General features: G+C 32.1%; 1 protein-coding gene across 2 annotated transcripts in view; it reads right to left on the bottom strand.

Moving 5' to 3' along the window:
* Positions 1 to 18607, bottom strand: part of Inx7 (innexin 7) — a 61710-nt gene that overhangs the window by 33974 nt on the left and 9129 nt on the right. Inside the window, exon 1 of one of the 2 annotated variants that reach the window (XM_089643557.1) lies at positions 4474 to 4645. The exons of the other annotated variant lie outside the window; for it this stretch is intronic. The gene's annotated coding sequence lies outside the window, so the exon portion shown is untranslated. Of the gene's footprint in view, positions 1 to 4473; positions 4646 to 18607 lie in introns of those variants that run through there. 2 annotated transcript variants of the gene reach the window in all.

The raw sequence follows: 18607 nt of genomic DNA on the forward strand, positions 1-18607 counted from the left end.
ATAAAGAAGTTCTTAATTCTTCAGTCAATTAAACATGAGATGAACAGACAGAAGTATATCTTGGGCGTTCCGTCTGTACAAAGTAAGGTTTATTTACCATACTTTGGCAGAAATTTTTCAAAAATATCAATATCTTTCTTGAACAAATGTTGCATTTGATTGGCCTATCTGGGCCAATGGAATCTACAGGTGTTGTGATATGGCGACAGCAGTTTTCTTTCACATCGGTGTAGATTCTCTTGATCGCTATAGATTATATAGATTGCTTTTATCTTGATTTTTGGTTCATTGGATAAAAAAATGGCTGAGAATTTCAGTTTCAGTTTAAGTTGAGAAATTCACTTTATTTCAGCCAATGAAAATGAATTTTTATGAATATTTCGCACCTAATTTAAAAATGTAATTTGTGTATTGATTTAGTCGTTTAGTACTGTACTGTAAATTGGAGTTTTATGTATTTGGTGTAAAACTTTGAAATCGAAAGAAATATTTTCAATTCTGAATATTAAGCATACTAATTTCAGTTGTCGGTGAATGCTTCATTTGGTATTCCTGAGTAAAGCGTGAAATTATAGAAGTTCAATGAACTATTAATTTTTAAAATTGGAACTGATGAGTGTAAATCAAATTGGACAGGCGATAAAGTTGGCGCTAAACTTATTTTATTAATTTATTCATGGGACAAGTACCTTGAAATACACATATTCACGTATGTGAAGGTTCAGTTAATGTTCTGACATTATTTCAGTTTTTTGAAACAACTGGCCAACGATGATATAATATATTTTATAAATAAATTGGTATTGACAATATTGTTACAGCAAAAAATATTTTTAGTTCGTTCGCGACTTTATTGGGAACATGAAATGAAAACAATTGCAATAATTGTTGTTAATAGGGGAAATAATGATTTTAAAAACAAAAAATGACACCAGATACCAATCTACCAAGTAGATTTAGATATTCTGTCTGCATATCTTTTGTTTAAATATTTGATAGATACCGTAATTTTTTAGGTTTACTAACATTCGAAAGGTTAATTTTTTCTTTTGGGCGATATATTGAGGCAAATATTTTTTTATTAATACTTTAAGCTTCACAAATCCTTCAATTATAATATGTCGTGATTTTTCACGGACCTGAGACAGTGTTAATAATAATAGTTTAATTAATTACAGAAGATTTCTTCTGTATTCTCATATCTCAATCCATTTTTTCAATTTTAAACTATAACTATAGATAAGAATTAATATATTTTCGGTGTCTCACTATAATAATAAAAATTTTGCAGATATTTTGGAAATTCTACGCCAAAACAATTTTTTAGGTTGTAACTTCATGTCAATCACGGGCTTTAAGTATTCAATTAACGTGATTTTTTCATTGCGATTGCTTCGTTCCTTTCCAATAAGTCGTGGTTCAGCTCGGCAGTTTGGTTTGCGTGTTTATACGCGCCCTAATGGTACGTATACATTTGCGTTTTGGTAAGCCGATCGATGAATTACGGGAATATTCCCATGAGTTAAGGTTCAGCTTGGCAGTTCGGCTCGCGTATGTATACGTAGCATTACGTAAACAAAAAACTGGCGCTTTAGACTAATAAAAGATAATAACTACAGACTAATAAATAACTAATAAGACAATCACAGAATGTCTAAAGATAACGAGGACATTATGAAAAATAACTTTTTATGCATTGCCAATAGAACTGACCTGCATTTTCATTTCACATTATTTTATTTATTTATTTTATCTAATAGTAGTATTTTTAACCATATGTCTAAAAATATATTCCTTTTCATCCTATTTTACACACTGCATACTTATACATTATTTACACACTTCATACATTAATTCTTCACTAGTATATTTAAGACGATGCACTACGTCGTGTAAATTCCCGCTTAACACCATCCGCCTGTTTTGATTTATACAAGAAAAAAACATGGCCAAAAAGTGCCTTTTATTTTATTATGTGCATGTTCAGGCATAAATATTTAATTTTTTTCCGATCATTTTATAAATAACTTAATTTGCCACATTATACAATAAAATTATAACCGAAAATGGGTTAGTAAGTAGGAGATTTTGAACTTTAAAGCAGTTTTCATAGGCCTTATACATTTTTTTTCTGGGCTTATAAAAAGACTTATCTAAAAAATACTCTATTATTTCAAAGGCCAATTTTAATTTTTTTTTCTACTCGCAGTATTTATTAAAGCATCTGAAACATGTCTAGGCTACCAAATTTTCAAACCAAAAACACATGATTTTTCATTACTACGTAGTGCATCGCCGTAACACTACCTAATCTGTCAATAACATTACAATTAAATATTTTATATTTACATTAGAACAAGTTATATCTAGTGTGGTATATAATATAAAGCATTCATACAAATCAAACAGAAACTTAATTATGGTACCTACTAATATTGTTTGTTTTTTTTTGTGTGACAATGTAAAAATTATATTTCAACGAAAGCATTGAACTGAACTGAATTACAAAATAAACTAATTAGTATCGGGCGAAACCGGCTAGTAACTAGTGACTACTGGAAGGTCATCACTATGCATCTAACTGTATTATAAATTTCCTACTTAAAATCAATTATAATATGTTCAAGTATTCAAATTTTCCGCTGACACTGTTCGTGAATGATTTCAGTTTACTGAAAGATCTTAATTTATTTAAGATATGAGACACCGAATGAAATGGCTTCAGCTATTTTTGGTGATATTCCATATCGCTTTCCCTGTTTCGACAACGTGACTAGAAACTTGAAACTGGCAAACATAAAACTGTTATAGATACGCCTGTCACTAAAAATGCACATAAAAGACAATATAGTGTACTTTAATTCTGTGATAAGCGACCCTACAGATAAATAGTATATTATATGTCAAGAGAAGTGGCCATAAGAAAGTATGTAATATACGAATTGTTATCGGAATGAAAATTCAGCCCAAAACTGGTGTTGAAATCAATTATAATTATTATGTTAATTTTAATAGTTAGTCCTCGTGTGTGTGTATTATTTCCCGTCTTTCACGAAAAATACCGGTGAATTGCTTTATAAACAACGTTGGTCGTCATTGTTTCCATTATTACCTGGAAAAACTCTAGACTGTGACACTAACATAGACAGGCGGAAACGCTGTGCTTGTTCTACCGGTAGTTCAATGGAAGATGCTGGAAGAATGACAATTTGTTGCTGGAATGCATGCCGTTGGGAGATATACGCTAGACAAATGATATGTGTAACAAGAGAATTAGTCGTTTTTTAAAAATTGTTCACAGCTCGGCTGAGGATAGATTGGTAAGCTGTAATGCTGCGTATAGAAATGAGAAAAAAACGCACGAGCTAAACAAAGATTTACGGGAAAAGGACGAAGCAACAGTTCAAAGCGGCAGTTCGCGCCATTTACGGTTGCTTCGGTCCTTTCCCATAAGTCGTGGTTCAGCTCGGCAGTTCGGCACGCGTGTTTATCCGCATTCTTATATTCCCTACCCCCTATAACCACCCTACAACCTCCACCCCCTACAACCACCCTACAACCTTCAATATGGGTTCATATCTTCTGCGCGGAGTGGATTCAAATAAAACAATCACAGTGTTATTTGTTAAAAACAGATAAACACTTTATCAAATAAATTCCTTAAATATAAATAAACATCTTATTTAAACCAAATTATAAATTTAGATTAGTTTTGACAATTTTGTAATGATTAACAGATCTTATGGCCGATAAGATTATATACGTGCGAAATCTATGTTTTTTAACATATCAAAGCATCAGGCAATAATTGACACGCACGAACACGCACGGCGTGACATTCTCAGAAACACCCTGGTATAATAGCGCAGTAGTTGCTTGAATTTATATTGGTTACTACCGTCTCCACACCCCTACCACTATGATGTCTCGTTTTGCGTCTTCTGACTTCTGCACAAAAGCCGACACAGGAACTAAGCAAGCGAAGGAATCGCAATCGCAAAACAAGGAACTGAACTGTATTCTCACGCTCCATTTACTTCGGATATTCGCATATTTTAATAAATCATCGTAAACACGAAACGGACAAATAAAAATATATTATTATAATACTAATATTAGTTGTTACTTAAACATCAATTTTAGATTGCTTGAAAATTAATGTCCAATTAGAACAAACTTCCATTTTCCAAACCTTAAAAAAAACAGGAAAAATGGACTCACGTGATCGGAAAACCACGTGAATTATATTTTCATTTTGTCATTCTATTTACATATATGTGAAACACGTGGAAATTTTAAACAAACAAACAATGAATTAAATAATTGAATTCATCAAATAATAAAAATAGTTTTATTCTCTTTTTGATGGAATGTAATCTACATAATAAAAATAAGTTCAATTGGATTGCCCAAAAAACTTTAAAAAAAGTAACTTCAAAATGAGAATTTAAAGATTCTGAAAACATGACGTACCTTGATTGATTTTACTCCTTAGCACCAGTATTAAGTAAACTAATTAATGCGCTAATTACACTGACCGGTCACTGATAAGTCACCAATTATGATTTATTTATTAATTAGGTTTGAAAGCGAGCAACGCCAGTGGCAGATGACGGCAGATGGGGCGACCTCTTTCGGCTAGGAACTTCACAGCTCGACTGAATCGGGCTATCGTTCACTATATATCACTGTGGTACAGGGAGATCGTGATATAGATTTAACTTACTCACAAAATTAACTATAAATAATTATTATTTTGTAATGAAAGATATATTGTTGAGTGCGGCGTTTTTTATAATAAATGATTTTTTTATATTTTTTTAGTCTTTTAAACTATTGGTTAATTGATCTAAAGATCTAGAAATGTAAAGTTTTATCAAATTTCTAAATTACCCCTTGGGTATTTTGTACCTTTTGGTACACGGTACATTTTGTGTACTTTACGGCACAAACTAAGACAGAACCTTAAAAATCGTTATATCAGCGATGTATGTTAAGCAGTGTTACAAAGTGGAAACACCACGCTTCGTATTTTCAAGTTTGACATGGATACTTCTAAATAATTATAATGTATTGCTCATTGAACGCCATTGCTTGCACGTATATCAAAGATTTTTAAAGATTGTGAATTTCGTGTTAATTATTTTTATATGAATTGAAAAGAAAATTAAGCAACAATAAACTTTATAATGCGATTATGAACTTTACTGTGTTCTAGATTCGTATGAAATGGAATTTTTACAGTTTTTAAATAAAAAAAATAACCGACAATATTTATGAATAAATTATGCATCTTACAGAACAGAGACAACAAAATCTCCATTAAAGAATTGGTATAGAATCGATTGGTTATGTTCCAAGTAAATTCTCTTTTTCTAATGGTTCCAAGTTAAATTTCGAGCAAAGTGTAAAAATAAATCAATTTACTTGAGTTTTGCATTCGTTGTGTGAGCATATCGGTCTGAATACATTTAGCACATTCTTCCTCACATCTTTTTAATGCCAAATTTATTTGCTTTGTTAACAATAATTGACTGCAAACGGTCTGATAGATTTCACACTTGAAAAAGGTATTTTTTGGAGATACCTTAAGTAGTGGTTTTACTAATTTTGAAATCTTGAAGCAGATTCATTATTAGAATTTTTTGGATAAAAAAAAGGGTAATAGGTTGCAGATTTTTTAATGTTTGCAGTCTAATGAACGTGACAAATGGTTATCAACTTATGTGTTTAAACTCAAACGAAATAAGTCCTGTTTCAACTCCATCACTTTGCATTTCGTCCTGTATGTGAATTTTTTTGTGTGTTCCGGGTCCGGTCAATCCTGTCAAGATGATAGCCGTGTTTTTTAGTACCTTTTTATCCCGTCAGAGCGCACTCACAGTGACGCGTGACACACAGGTTGTGAGATCGGAATAATCAACATTACGCGATGTCTTCTGTTTACAGAACTACTAGTGAAAAAAATGTTTTTTCGTCCGTCATTTTCTATTTTCCGTTTTCTTCAGCCAGCAATTACCACAAACCTTTAGAAAATTTAAAAAATAAGCACATCTCATTTTCTCAAAAAAAAAACTCTTTCCAATCTTTTTCTTTCCTCTTTCTTATGAAAAATGTATGCATTAGCCACTAGCCAAAACATGTAATTTGTGTATAGACTGTATAGTAATAAATAGGCAGTAATACACAGCAATGCGTTATCACTGGTGTGTTCACTGTTAAACTGTCAAAGTCAACTACGTTGTCTTGTGTTACAGTTAGAACTATATATATTTGCCATTTTCGTTAAGAAAAATTGACATCTATTGAAAATATGCATTCGATGCTCGAATTTGCCGCTAATGCAAATATCGTTAATAATTATTTTGACCGTCTACACATATGAGTTTGTTGATCAGTTCCTGACCTCTAAGTACTAGTTGTATAATACATTAAAAGCGTATAACGTTGACACAAATAGTTAGTGAACTCCGTATGCCCAATGCAAACGCGACCGACGGACGTCAACATAAAGCAGAGTAGAAATTGATTGACTTGGGCGAATTTAAATTAGGGACCTAGAAATAAGTTTTTTTATAGGTACGTTCATAAATACGATAATTTTTTAGCAGTAACAAATTTAAATATAATTAAAAATTTTAATTGTAAATTTTAATTGTAAATTTAAGGACGATGGAGCTACTCGTTTGGAAGTTTTGTAGTTTTAGAAAGCAGACTGATGTTTTAACTGATAAGACTGATAAAAACGACATGAGGGAGGATTTGAAGAAGAGAATAGGCAAGAGTAAGAAAGATACAATCAATTCCTTTATTCCTGCCCATCCTAAATTCCAATATTAGGTTGCCAGTAAACCGGTCGATTAAACTCTAACCTCCTTCCATTCTTAGAGCACGTGTTATAAATCCTAACAAATCCGTACCCCCTGGTGTACCATTCGTATCGGAACAGGAATGCTCCTGAGTGAGGTGGTACAATCGTATCCCTTATGAAGTCCGAGAAGTAATGCATCTAGATCTAAATGAATAACACAAAGTTAAACGCGTGAACCAATTGTATAAAATAACCACACACAAGATGAATCTAAAGTTTCCAATTAAAATCAGGATAAAGCTTGTAAAAATCAGAGCCGGCGCGATCGCTTTCATCAATAATGATTCTAATTGAAACATTCTTATCAGAGTAATTAATTAATTAAAACAATGAATATTTTTTTACAATAATAAGCTTCACTAAATATGTCAATATTAAAAAAAATATTCTGTCCCGATAACTTTAGACTTCTTAGGTGTAAAGTGGTAACCCATATTTCTCACACTAATTTGTCATAAGGTAGATAAAATAAATTGAAAAATGATGTTTTCATTTTGTCGACCTTGGTCTGGAAAACATGCACTTTGAGGGGGAAAAGACGAAAGTCAGCAATCATTTCACGGCGTAAAAACGATCTGTTTACATGCGGTAAATTTTGATCATGTGTTTGGCATGGCTCCCGGCTACGTAACTGTGTTAAAATGATAAAGGACGTTACTATGGTCTTGTTGAGAACCAACATTCTTTGTAACCAGCTCTGGATAGATAGGTACTTCGTGTCAGACTTATTCAAGATTTTCGTTCCCCTTCCCCAAATTTAAATATGCAGGTATAGGATTACAAACACCAAAAGGAAAACCACGATAATAGACCTACTAAAAATACTACAAACAAATATTTTGTAATAATGTAATTCAAATACATCACTGGAAATATATCCGTTTAGTTGTTGAGCGATGAATCATCTTAATGCGGTAAAGATTTGCGATTAATTTAATTATTTTAAGATATCTATACTTTTCTGTAAACCCAGCCTAACGGTAATTTATTACGGAAAACCCCATACGCATAGTAAATTAAAAAACCTATTAATTCATTCTCGAATCGAATACAAAGTACAAACATAACTTGAATACAATTCAAAGTGAATCATAAAGACCATACTGAAAGTACCCATAATTTTCAATAAATATATGTCAAAAATATATTATTTAAATTATTCCAAAATATGAAATCCTCTAGTAAACCGCGTATCCATCACACTAGATCGAATTAAAATGATATAAAAAAATCCAAGTTATAAAACCGCATTCGGACAAAGAAACTAAATTTATTTTGCAACAAAACTCCACAACATCCTTTCCACCGATATATAATGAATTAAAAAGTTTAATGAGTACAAACCAACAGTAAAAATCTAGCTTAAAGAGGTCAATGAAAAATACAAAAAATCCTTTAAAATGTCATGGAAAACAAATAAAATCGAATTGGATTAATTTGGTCCGGTAAAATATATAGAATGTTATATATATTTTTTAACATTCTAAATATTTAGTATAGTAATAAGTGGGTACAGTGGTTTTGTATAAATTACATATCGGTACAAAATATATTTATAATCGCAATCTCACCAAAAAAGAAACTAGTTCAAATATATACCTACAAAATCCTCAAACTGATTCGACTCACAGCAATACCTTACTTCTACCATAGAAGTTCTATGTTACCTGTTTGTACTTTTACCTGCAGTGTTGTTGTTGTTGTTTTTTATTATTATTATATAATATTGACTTATCACTGACAAAACGGGTGAAAATGCAAGTATGTTAGTTGTAAGTCTAACTTTAAGCCACGGTTGTAAATATGTATGTCAGTTAATAACTAGTTTTAAATCAGTAGTTATAAGCCTTAGTCTTAAGTCACTAGATAAAAGTTTTAGATGTAAGTCACTAGTTACCATTATGAATCTTAGTTGTAAGCTAGTTATATATATATTTGTACAATGTCTTGAGGTGAATTTTCACGAAAACGGAGCTATAAAAATCAACCAAATATTATTACATGTATATGGTGATACAGAACTTTTCAGAATAGTGACATCACTTGAAATGGCTTTAGCTGTATTGAGGGACCAAATACAAACAGTCAGCTACTTCTCAACCATCCCCTCTTCATCCGTCTCACCTCCCTTCAGTCCCTTAACATCCCCCACAATTGGGAACACCATAGTCCCCTAGTCAGATAAAGTAATTGTAATTAAGCGTAAACGAAACAAGAGTTATAAACTTAACGTTCATAGATGGCGTTAATTAAAATATTTTAGAAAAAACCCCTTTTCGCACGTTAAGCTAATAAGTGTTAAGATGAATTAACTTTTTGAATTGAACAACTAATTTAAAAATGCCTCGTATGTCATTAAAATAATTTTATTTACTTTAAGATTCATTTTTTTACTTCACACAAATTCAAAAAAAAATCTATTTGTAATGTATATTTCCATTCCTTCAACAAGTAGAGTAATTATTTATTTTAATTTAGAGAAATCAATAGTTTATAATAAAATTGTTTTATACGTGTGCAATTTACTTTTGAAACCAATTATTAATTATAGATTTCATATTCAGTATAACAGTATGTTAAAAATTAACAAATTTATTACTAAAACTTATATTATAAATAAGAATGAAAATAATAACGGTAGCGGGTGTTTACCTGATAAGTGAGAATATGTATTGTAAATTTGTACATACGTACGTGCAACTAATAACGTTGCGTAAAATACAAAGTTTAATTGCTTATCGATATTATTATGTATATATGTTCGTTGCACAATCACAGTAAGATATAATACATAAATAAACCACGTCAAGTGATTAATTAATGCATAACAGGCTACAAGTCAGTGAAATGTAAATTTCGAAGAAATATGCGGTCATTTCTCCGAAATTGATTGGCATTTTTAAGACAATGAAAATGATAAGTTGTTATGAATTAAGATAAATATTGCATCTGTGAGGTACGCAGTGAAAGGACAGATAACATGGAATTTTCCCAGATGTATTTTGATAATACAATTGAACTTGAAACACTTGCTAAATCAGAAGTGATTTATTTATTAAATGATGGATTAGTGGTTCCGAAATGTACCAATAAGTACGGAGAAAGAACTCTTAACTAAGAAAATGGCTATTGGACACAGATATACTGAGGCCCTACTGAGGACCTTGTATAGCTAATTAGAATTCACGTAAAAATATATAGGAAATTGTAACTACCTATGTATGCTAAATATGGATATTCTTTCGATGTGGCTGTTTCAATTGTACTTGTCTGATATATAACGCTTATACTGCAACTAGGGAATGCAATCCCGGTATACCGGGATCCCGAAATACCGAGATCCCGCAGACATTTAGCGGGACTAATCTCAGTCGAAAATTTTGCGGGATCCCGCTGGACTGGCGGGATTACAGAGAATTACCTTCAATTCACTTACAATGCGCTAATGACTATTGTGCCAACCAGCGTGGAAGCTGAACGAGCTTTTTCAGCCGCTGGCTACCTTGTGTCCAATATCAGAAGCCGTTTATCAGATGACACAATTAATACTTAAACTTTTTTACGAAGCTATTTCCAAAATAATGTTTAATTAAACTTATGATGCTCCTTGTACAAGAATATTTTTTATCGTGTGAACGTTATTATTTAAATTTAAGTTTCAGTTCAGTTTCAGTTTCAGTGCCGGCAATCCGGGCGTTTATTTTATTTTCATTTGTGTACATAGATTTCTTTTACCCACCTCACTAGACAAAGTCTGTTCCGAGGCGGGTATATTATGTAAATTTATGTATTAACTTATTCTTTGCCAATTTATGACTTAAACTTTACCTTCGTCTAACTAAACGTATACCTATTAATAAATCATTTAAAATGTCCCAAAGAACTTGTTTTATTATAGGTATAAATTTAAAAGTCTAAAAACAAGGTTGGTAGATCGAGGTATCAGGTCTTTATTATACGATTGATTAGATATCTAAGTCCACTCTGCTGGATCCCGCAAATACCTGGATCCAGCGGGACTAAGATTGTTCAGTCCCGCAAATACCTGGATTGACATTTTCTTGCGGGATTGCATTCCCTAACTGCAACTATATTTTTATTTTTTCTATTCTGTTATATTAACTTAACCGTGTCATTGTATGAAGTGTTGTCTGTATGAACCTGCTGACAAACTGCAAAAGCAGTTTAGCAGGTTTAAATTGTAAAATAAATAATAAAAAATAAATATTATTGTCAAAAAAGTGAAGCTTACCTACTGAATTCCCACCAAGGGGCGATTTAAGACTTAAGTCGCTTCAAATCAAGCGTTCAAAGTACTTGGGGTGATTTGAACATGATTTTTTTCAATACTTTATTTGAATTTAGCTTCACAATCTTGGAAGCAGAAATTAACCCACTTCCCGACATCCGATCGAGCTGAAACTCGTCGGATAGACTCATTAATTTGTAGCAATCACGTAAACGTGATAGACATATACGCATTTATCTGAAATCGGATGACATTAGAACAGTTAATATACGAAATAAATGTCGGTACTACCCAATCAAGATTCGGCATCTACCAGAGGTTGGTAGATTGGTCGACTCCACTTCCTGGATAGGAAGGTTCAGTCAAACAAATTTCAAAAGACAATTGAAAGAGATGTACCTATTTGATTTTTGTTGTTGCTGAGAGCCACATTTGGTGTCATTTAAAGGTTTCCATTTCATATTTGATTCCAAGAGATTTCGTGATCAATCAATTTATTTTCTTTATTGATACAAGTTATTATACAAGTATTGTACATGCTTTTTGATTACAACAAGAGCACAAGCACATGCTAATATTATGGTAGTCGAGATATTTTTTTTCTTACAGTGAATACCTCACAAGAGTCCCAACTGTTCCCGTCTGGAGCCAGTGAGACTATGGCATCCCCAATTGGGGGATGGTGTGAGGCTGAAGGTAAGTGGGGAAGGGAAAGAGGAAGGTGGGGAAGTACCTGGCTATTCAGATCTAGTCACTAAACACGGCTAAAGCCATTTGGAGCAACGTTTCAATTCAGAATGGTGGTCTTACACCAGGGCGATACTGGTAGTATCTTCCACTCTGGAGTTTATTTATGAGTTTATCTATAAATAGTATAAAATAAAGTCGCTATCCGCGTCTGTCTGTTTGTGCGCTTAGTTCTTCTAAACTACGCAACGGATTTTTATAGAGTTTTCAGTATCATCAAGAGAATTTCTTCGTACATATGTAAAAAAAACACATGCTTTATATAGAAAGTAGAGAAAAATCGATGTTTTATAATCAAGACCTGAAAATGTATTTTCTATATATAATAAACATAATATCAAAATAATGTACCACGGAATTGTATGTTTTAAAAAAGCCTACAGAAAAGTTTACCATGATAAATATCTATGTCATGAGGATAACCCCCAGCAACTCGTCAGCTAGTTACTTAATAAATACCTCGACCAACTTTCAACAAAGTACCGGAAAGATTAAATTCTCAATTTCTTAAAAGTTTGTGGTAATTGTAATTGACTGAAGAAAATGGAAAATTGATAATTTCGAGCGAATAAACCAATAAATTATATTGTACTTTTTATTGCTTGAAATATACAGGTGTTGAGGGACACACTTGTGATTAAAGTAAGTCAAGTATGTGATTAAAGTGATTGTTTGTAGGGCAAAATATTACATGCGATATAACTATATAACATCGTAAACAACATTACTCAATGTCCTGAATTATTAAATGGAATGTGATTTTCCGAACGACAGCAGTTATTGGTTTGTAACTGTTTTGCACCGGTCCCGTTTTAGTGGAGTATGTACCATTTATTGGTTTGTCCAAGGGTCTTTGTAACAGTTTTGCACGGGTCCCGTTTTACAGGAGTATGTATCTATACTAATAAACAACATTTATATATACGGGTGTTGGGACTTGAAGAAAAAAATATAGTTGAAAAATGGGCAATGAGCCTAAAAAACGTTGAGAACCTCTGTTCTATATTCTATACTGTGTAGAAAGCTACACCTACTACAAATATTAGAGATCTCTTAAGAATAAATTAAAAAACCACCTGTGTTCTTTGTATTCGGCTACGTAAATACCTATTATTAGATTGCCAGCTTGCAATTAATTAATGCCACAAATTAAAACACGGAAGCCGAAAAAAACATATTTATGCTATGCTGTTAGAGAAGCAATTTTGAAACTTATTATACTTTATAATACTTTTACTTGAATTTGGTCGTTAGTATGGAGGGTTAGGTTATCCCTAATCGTGACTATTGGGTGTAATAGAGTGTTAATATAACAAAAAATACCATTATTGATGTTGTTGTAGCCGAAAACGTATTTTTTTTTTTTTTGGAAATTCGGTTTTTTTATGAAGATTTTCAGTAAATCCGCGCCTAACTGAATTTTCCTGAAAATCTTCACACAAAAAAATTTGATTTTCGAAAAACAATAAAAAATCGTTTTGGACTAAACAACATCAATAATGTCAAATTTTAGCACTCTATCACACTCAAAAGTAAGTAGCAGCCACTGTTCCTAGCTACAAAATAACGTAATAAACCAAAACCTCCTAGATCACAAGGCCGGGACACTGAATCAAATCAGCCTTCTAAATTGTATGGGAACCTCCAAAATTATTTATTTTTTTAAATTAACTAAAACATTTTAAGATGTTTTAATAAATAAGAATAAATTTTAAAAGCAACTTTTTAAAAAATCCCTTACAAGGTAGGATGCTGCTTTGAATGAGTGTCCCGGCCTCGTGGTCTGGGAGGTTTGGAATAAACAGAGATCGGATTATATATTGCGTAGTTAACATTTGAACCTTCACCTATTTTCGCCATAAAATTCTTCAAAATATTATGATCTATTTAAATTAGAAAAGGTCGATATTCTTGTCTTATCTTGGGAACGTTTCTCGATCTTCCTGGGAACTTTTCTTAGTTTTTTTACGAACGTGATATTTTTATAAAAGGTTTTAAAATTTTTTGAAGAAACTGTGAAATAAACATTTCCAATAAAACCAGTTCCAAGACATTTTTTATTTTGTGATTTAGCATATATTTGCATGCATATTTCGTCATATTGATAGTGCATAATATTTATTCATGCCTGAAATGTTTTTACATGTATACATTGTTATAGGAAAGCTGTTCAGGAGTATAATGAAAACATAATAAACTGAGTAAGAACGATATAAGCATATTCAATACAATCATAGACAGTTTTGTTATACAAAGGAGTCCAATAATTGTACATAATAACAAGAGTACAAAATAAATACAAAGCAATGTGTAATAACTTTGTTAATATAAAACTAAACATGAATAGTTTGTTGTAAAGCATGTTTTTTTATTTAGCAAACCTTTATTACGCCAGATTGGGTGTTTTATAATTCTATGAATGGTAATAAACAACACAAATAAATTAATATTTAGAGTAGGTAACTAGTACCTACCGATATACTAACAGCTTTGTATACCGGTGCACATATTATTCTAATTGTAATATCACAATCAAGCTAATATTCTCATACTTGGAAAACCAATAAAATGCTGCCAGTTTTTGATGTTCAAATATTATTTTGTTGATAAAGACCGAATATTGTGGCGTCAATAATTAATTATTTGGTGTTCGGCTAACAGCAGCTAATTTGTAAATAGTATAAAATAAAGTCGCTATCCGCGTCTGTCTGTTTGTACGCTGTTCTTTTAAACTACGCAACGGATTTTGATAGGATTTCACTATCACTTCTATGACGGGTACCCGTCAACTACTAATACTGCATCTAATTAAATAATTAATTAACCTTGTATCGTCTGATTTATTTTCATCATAACTTATTTGTTTCAAAATCAAAATTTTGTAAATTGTACCGTGTTACCAGATAATTTGTAATTGTACTATATGTAATTTCACCCGAATAGCTAGTTATAGTAATTATATTCAGAGAAACGATTTTTTTAAACGTATCCTTAAGGTAGGTTAAAATTTAGTCTTAACTGTTAAATCATATGTATGCAAGTATAGTAAGTACCATGGATCGCTTTTTCTCAGACAGCTCTGTATCTGAAAGAGTCAAGTTTCACCGCGATGATGTCAATGCACATTTAATCTGCACTTTCTAGCAATCATGTTGTTTGGGTTTGGTGTCGTGTCTGTTGACAAAACGTGATTAAATATTAAACAAATATAAATCGACCTAAATTCTTTGTCTATGACTAAGTAAACTAACAACGAAGATAATATGTCTGGTAGTTCGGTAAATAGTAGACTTAGCGTAGTATAGTAGCGTACTTGACAGCTCGCCACTTTGTGGAATAATCTCTGGCGGAAGAAAAAAAATTGGTACTATAAAACGCAGCTACCTTCTCGACATGATAAACGTGACATGTAATCGTATAATAGTATAAAATACATATTAAAGGTGTTCAGAAATATATAAAAAATTTAATTTAATTTATTTTTATTTTTGGAATAATTTTAAGGAGTTAAAAAGGACAATATTAGCCACCCTCAAGAGAAAATTTAAATCTAGGAATTGAACCCCGAAACTAAGCCTTGCCGGGGCGCCGCTCTACTAGGAATTGATCTTCGGAACTCAGCCTTTCCGGGTAGCAGCTCTATTAGAAATTGAACCTCGGAACTCAGCGTTGCCAGGTAGCAACTCTAGTAGAAATCGAACCTCGATACTCAGTCTTTCGGGTGGCAGCTCTACTAGAAATTGAACCTCGGAACTCAGCGTTGCCAGGTAGCAACTCTAGTAGAAATCGAACCTCGATACTCAGTCTTTCGGGTGGCAGCTCTACTAGAAATTGAACCTCGGAACTCAGCGTTGCCAGGTAGCAACTCTAGTAGAAATCGAACCTCGATACTCAGTCTTTCGGGTGGCAGCTCTACTAGAAATTGAACCCCGGAACTCAGCGTTGCCAGGTAGCAACTCTAGTAGGAATCGAACCTCGATACTCAGTCTTTCGGGTGGCAGCTCTACTAGAAATTGAACCTCGGAACTCAGCGTTGCCAGGTAGCAACTCTAGTAGAAATCGAACCTCGATACTCAGTCTTTCGGGTGGCAGCTCTACTAGAAATTGAACCTCGGAACTCAGCGTTGCCAGGTAGCAACTCTAGTAGAAATCGAACCTCGATACTCAGTCTTTCGGGTGGCAGCTCTACTAGAAATTGAACCTCGGAAATCAGCCTTTCCGGGAGCAGATCTGCTAGGAATTGAACCCCGGACATCAGCCTCTCCGGGGCGCCGCCCTACTAGGAATCGAACCCCGGTGAAATTTACGTATTAATTTACGTTAACATTTTTATTTTTAATTGATTACAAATAAATACAATACAGTGTAAGCGTACTAATAATTTATTTATGATTCAAATTAAAATCCTAACAAAATGTAAACTATTCAAAATATCTGCTACTTCTGTATAACTAAATAAGCATTATAATTTCAAATCCAATTAGGTCAATTTATTATTTCTTCAATTGATTTCTGATCGTATCATCGTTCTTATGATGCGCTACCGAGATATATTATTAAAAATTAAACAAATGCTGTGTTGGGCTGGGTTGTTTGTAATAGGAACCTGAATTCGGAAAATATCTTCTGAGCTCCAAGAGAAATCATTTGAGACTGTTCGATTAGATTTTCCACGCACTCGGGTAAGCGAAGTTTTAACTGATCACTGTTAGAAGCCGAATGGTACAAAGCTAATGGTTCCCACCCGAGGTTAAATCCTTGTTGGCACACTAACAAATTTTGTCAAAATATTCGTAAAATTAACGTCTCTGATTTGTGCAAAAATTTGCGAACGTTTCAAGTCCGAAGCGACTTACTTTTTTTTTTAAATTATGGAATGATAAATCAAACTAATGCAGTCATAAAATAAAGAATAACACAAGAAATGCCTCGCCTACGATGTCAGGTGAGTGTAAATGAAACGGAGTGCTGGGATATTGGGAAGCTACAAGCCAAAAATGTGTATATTATTGGTGTACCTTATATTGTAGGTAATTGGCATTAAAATCGCTTGACAAACGGAGTCTAGAAAAGTTCGATTTCAAGCACTTTGATTTTTATTTATTTTGTAAATAATTTTATAAGAAAGCAAAAAAGTTAATCTAGTGAAACTGTCACAGATAATCTTAGCCATTATACTGTATTTTTTTAAAGTTGTTTCCTTTATGCGTTCATACATTTCTACTGAAAAAAAAATTTTTTTAGTAGTTTACATTTATATTCTACTCAGAGGAAACAATAAGAAAACCTTCAATTTATCTAAAGCATATTTTTTGGTATTCATAATGTAAACCAATTCGTTATAAAGATTAATCAAAATGGTGATTTAGCATTAAGCTTCACCTTGTATGGAAGACAGTTCTAGTGTTATCTTTATTCTATGGATAAGAAAAATAAATTCAATAAAATTTATCGTTTTGTAATCGTATCATTTTATTGTCAACAAATATTTTCTCATGAATAGTCGAAATCATTTCCTGTCAAAATCATAAATGAAAATTCCTGTTAATTGGGTTTGCAGTAATTAGTCGCAGCAGTAAGCATGTTGAACATGTTTTCTGAGAAATAATCTATTGAGTGTAAGTTTTCTGGTGAATATCATCGTTGCAAATTCGACATAAACAATAATCAAATGGAAATCTTGATTGTAATAAATATGTACATTTTGGTGATTTGTAATAATTTAAAAAAAATTAAATGAAAGATAGGTCATATTAATCAGGATGGAAATACAGGGTTTTCCAATAAGAGGTGTTATTTTATTTAAACCGCACCAAACAGTTACACATTGAGGATAGAGAGGCTTTTCAACAATAACTCTTGGATTTTCCGAGCCCCAGATGCGACAATTTTGCTTGTTGACGAAGCCACCGAGGTGGAAATGGGCCTCATCACTCAAGATGATTTGCATTTGAAATTTAATAATGCGTTGTTGAAGCGTGTATTGTTCCATTTTTATTAATGGCGTAGTTTCTACTTGTCAAATGTCAAAAAATGACAGCTTCAAAAGTAACATCTACCGAAATAGCGGGCTATTAAAAATAACTCCTCTTATTGGAAAACCTGTATTATAAAATAATAATTTCGGTTGTGTATCTTGGTTGTGATTTGCTTGGAATACAAGCCCCCGATACCGATTTATAACAAGTTTCTCTTTAATGTTTTAAGTTCCAAAAAAAAAAATTGTTTTTGAAGTTAATATATATATATATATATATAATGCGCCTTTGTATATTTATATATTTCAAATATGTTAAATGAAACAGTTATGAAAAGGCGCATATGTATATTTATATATTTCAAATATGTTAAATGAAACAGTTATGAAAAGACGCCTATGTATATTTGATATTTTTTAAATAAACAGTGATGAAAAGGCGCCTTTGTATATTTATATATTTCAAATGTGTCAAATGAAACAGTTATGAAAAGGCGCATATGTATATTTATATATTTCAAATATGTTAAATGAAACAGTTATGAAAAGACGCCTATGTATATTTGATATTTTTTAAATAAACAGTGATGAAAAGGCGCCTTTGTATATTTATATATTTCAAATGTGTCAAATGAAACAGTTATGAAAAGGCGCATATGTATATTTATATATTTGAAATATGTTAAATGACACAGTTGTGAAAAGGCGCCTATCTAATATATATAAATATATATATATATATATATATATATATATATATATA

Source organism: Hesperophylax consimilis, chromosome 19 (genome assembly GCF_061612785.1).
Source record: "Hesperophylax consimilis isolate HC1 chromosome 19, BYU_Hcon_1.0, whole genome shotgun sequence".
Lineage (NCBI taxonomy): Eukaryota > Metazoa > Arthropoda > Insecta > Trichoptera > Limnephilidae > Hesperophylax > Hesperophylax consimilis.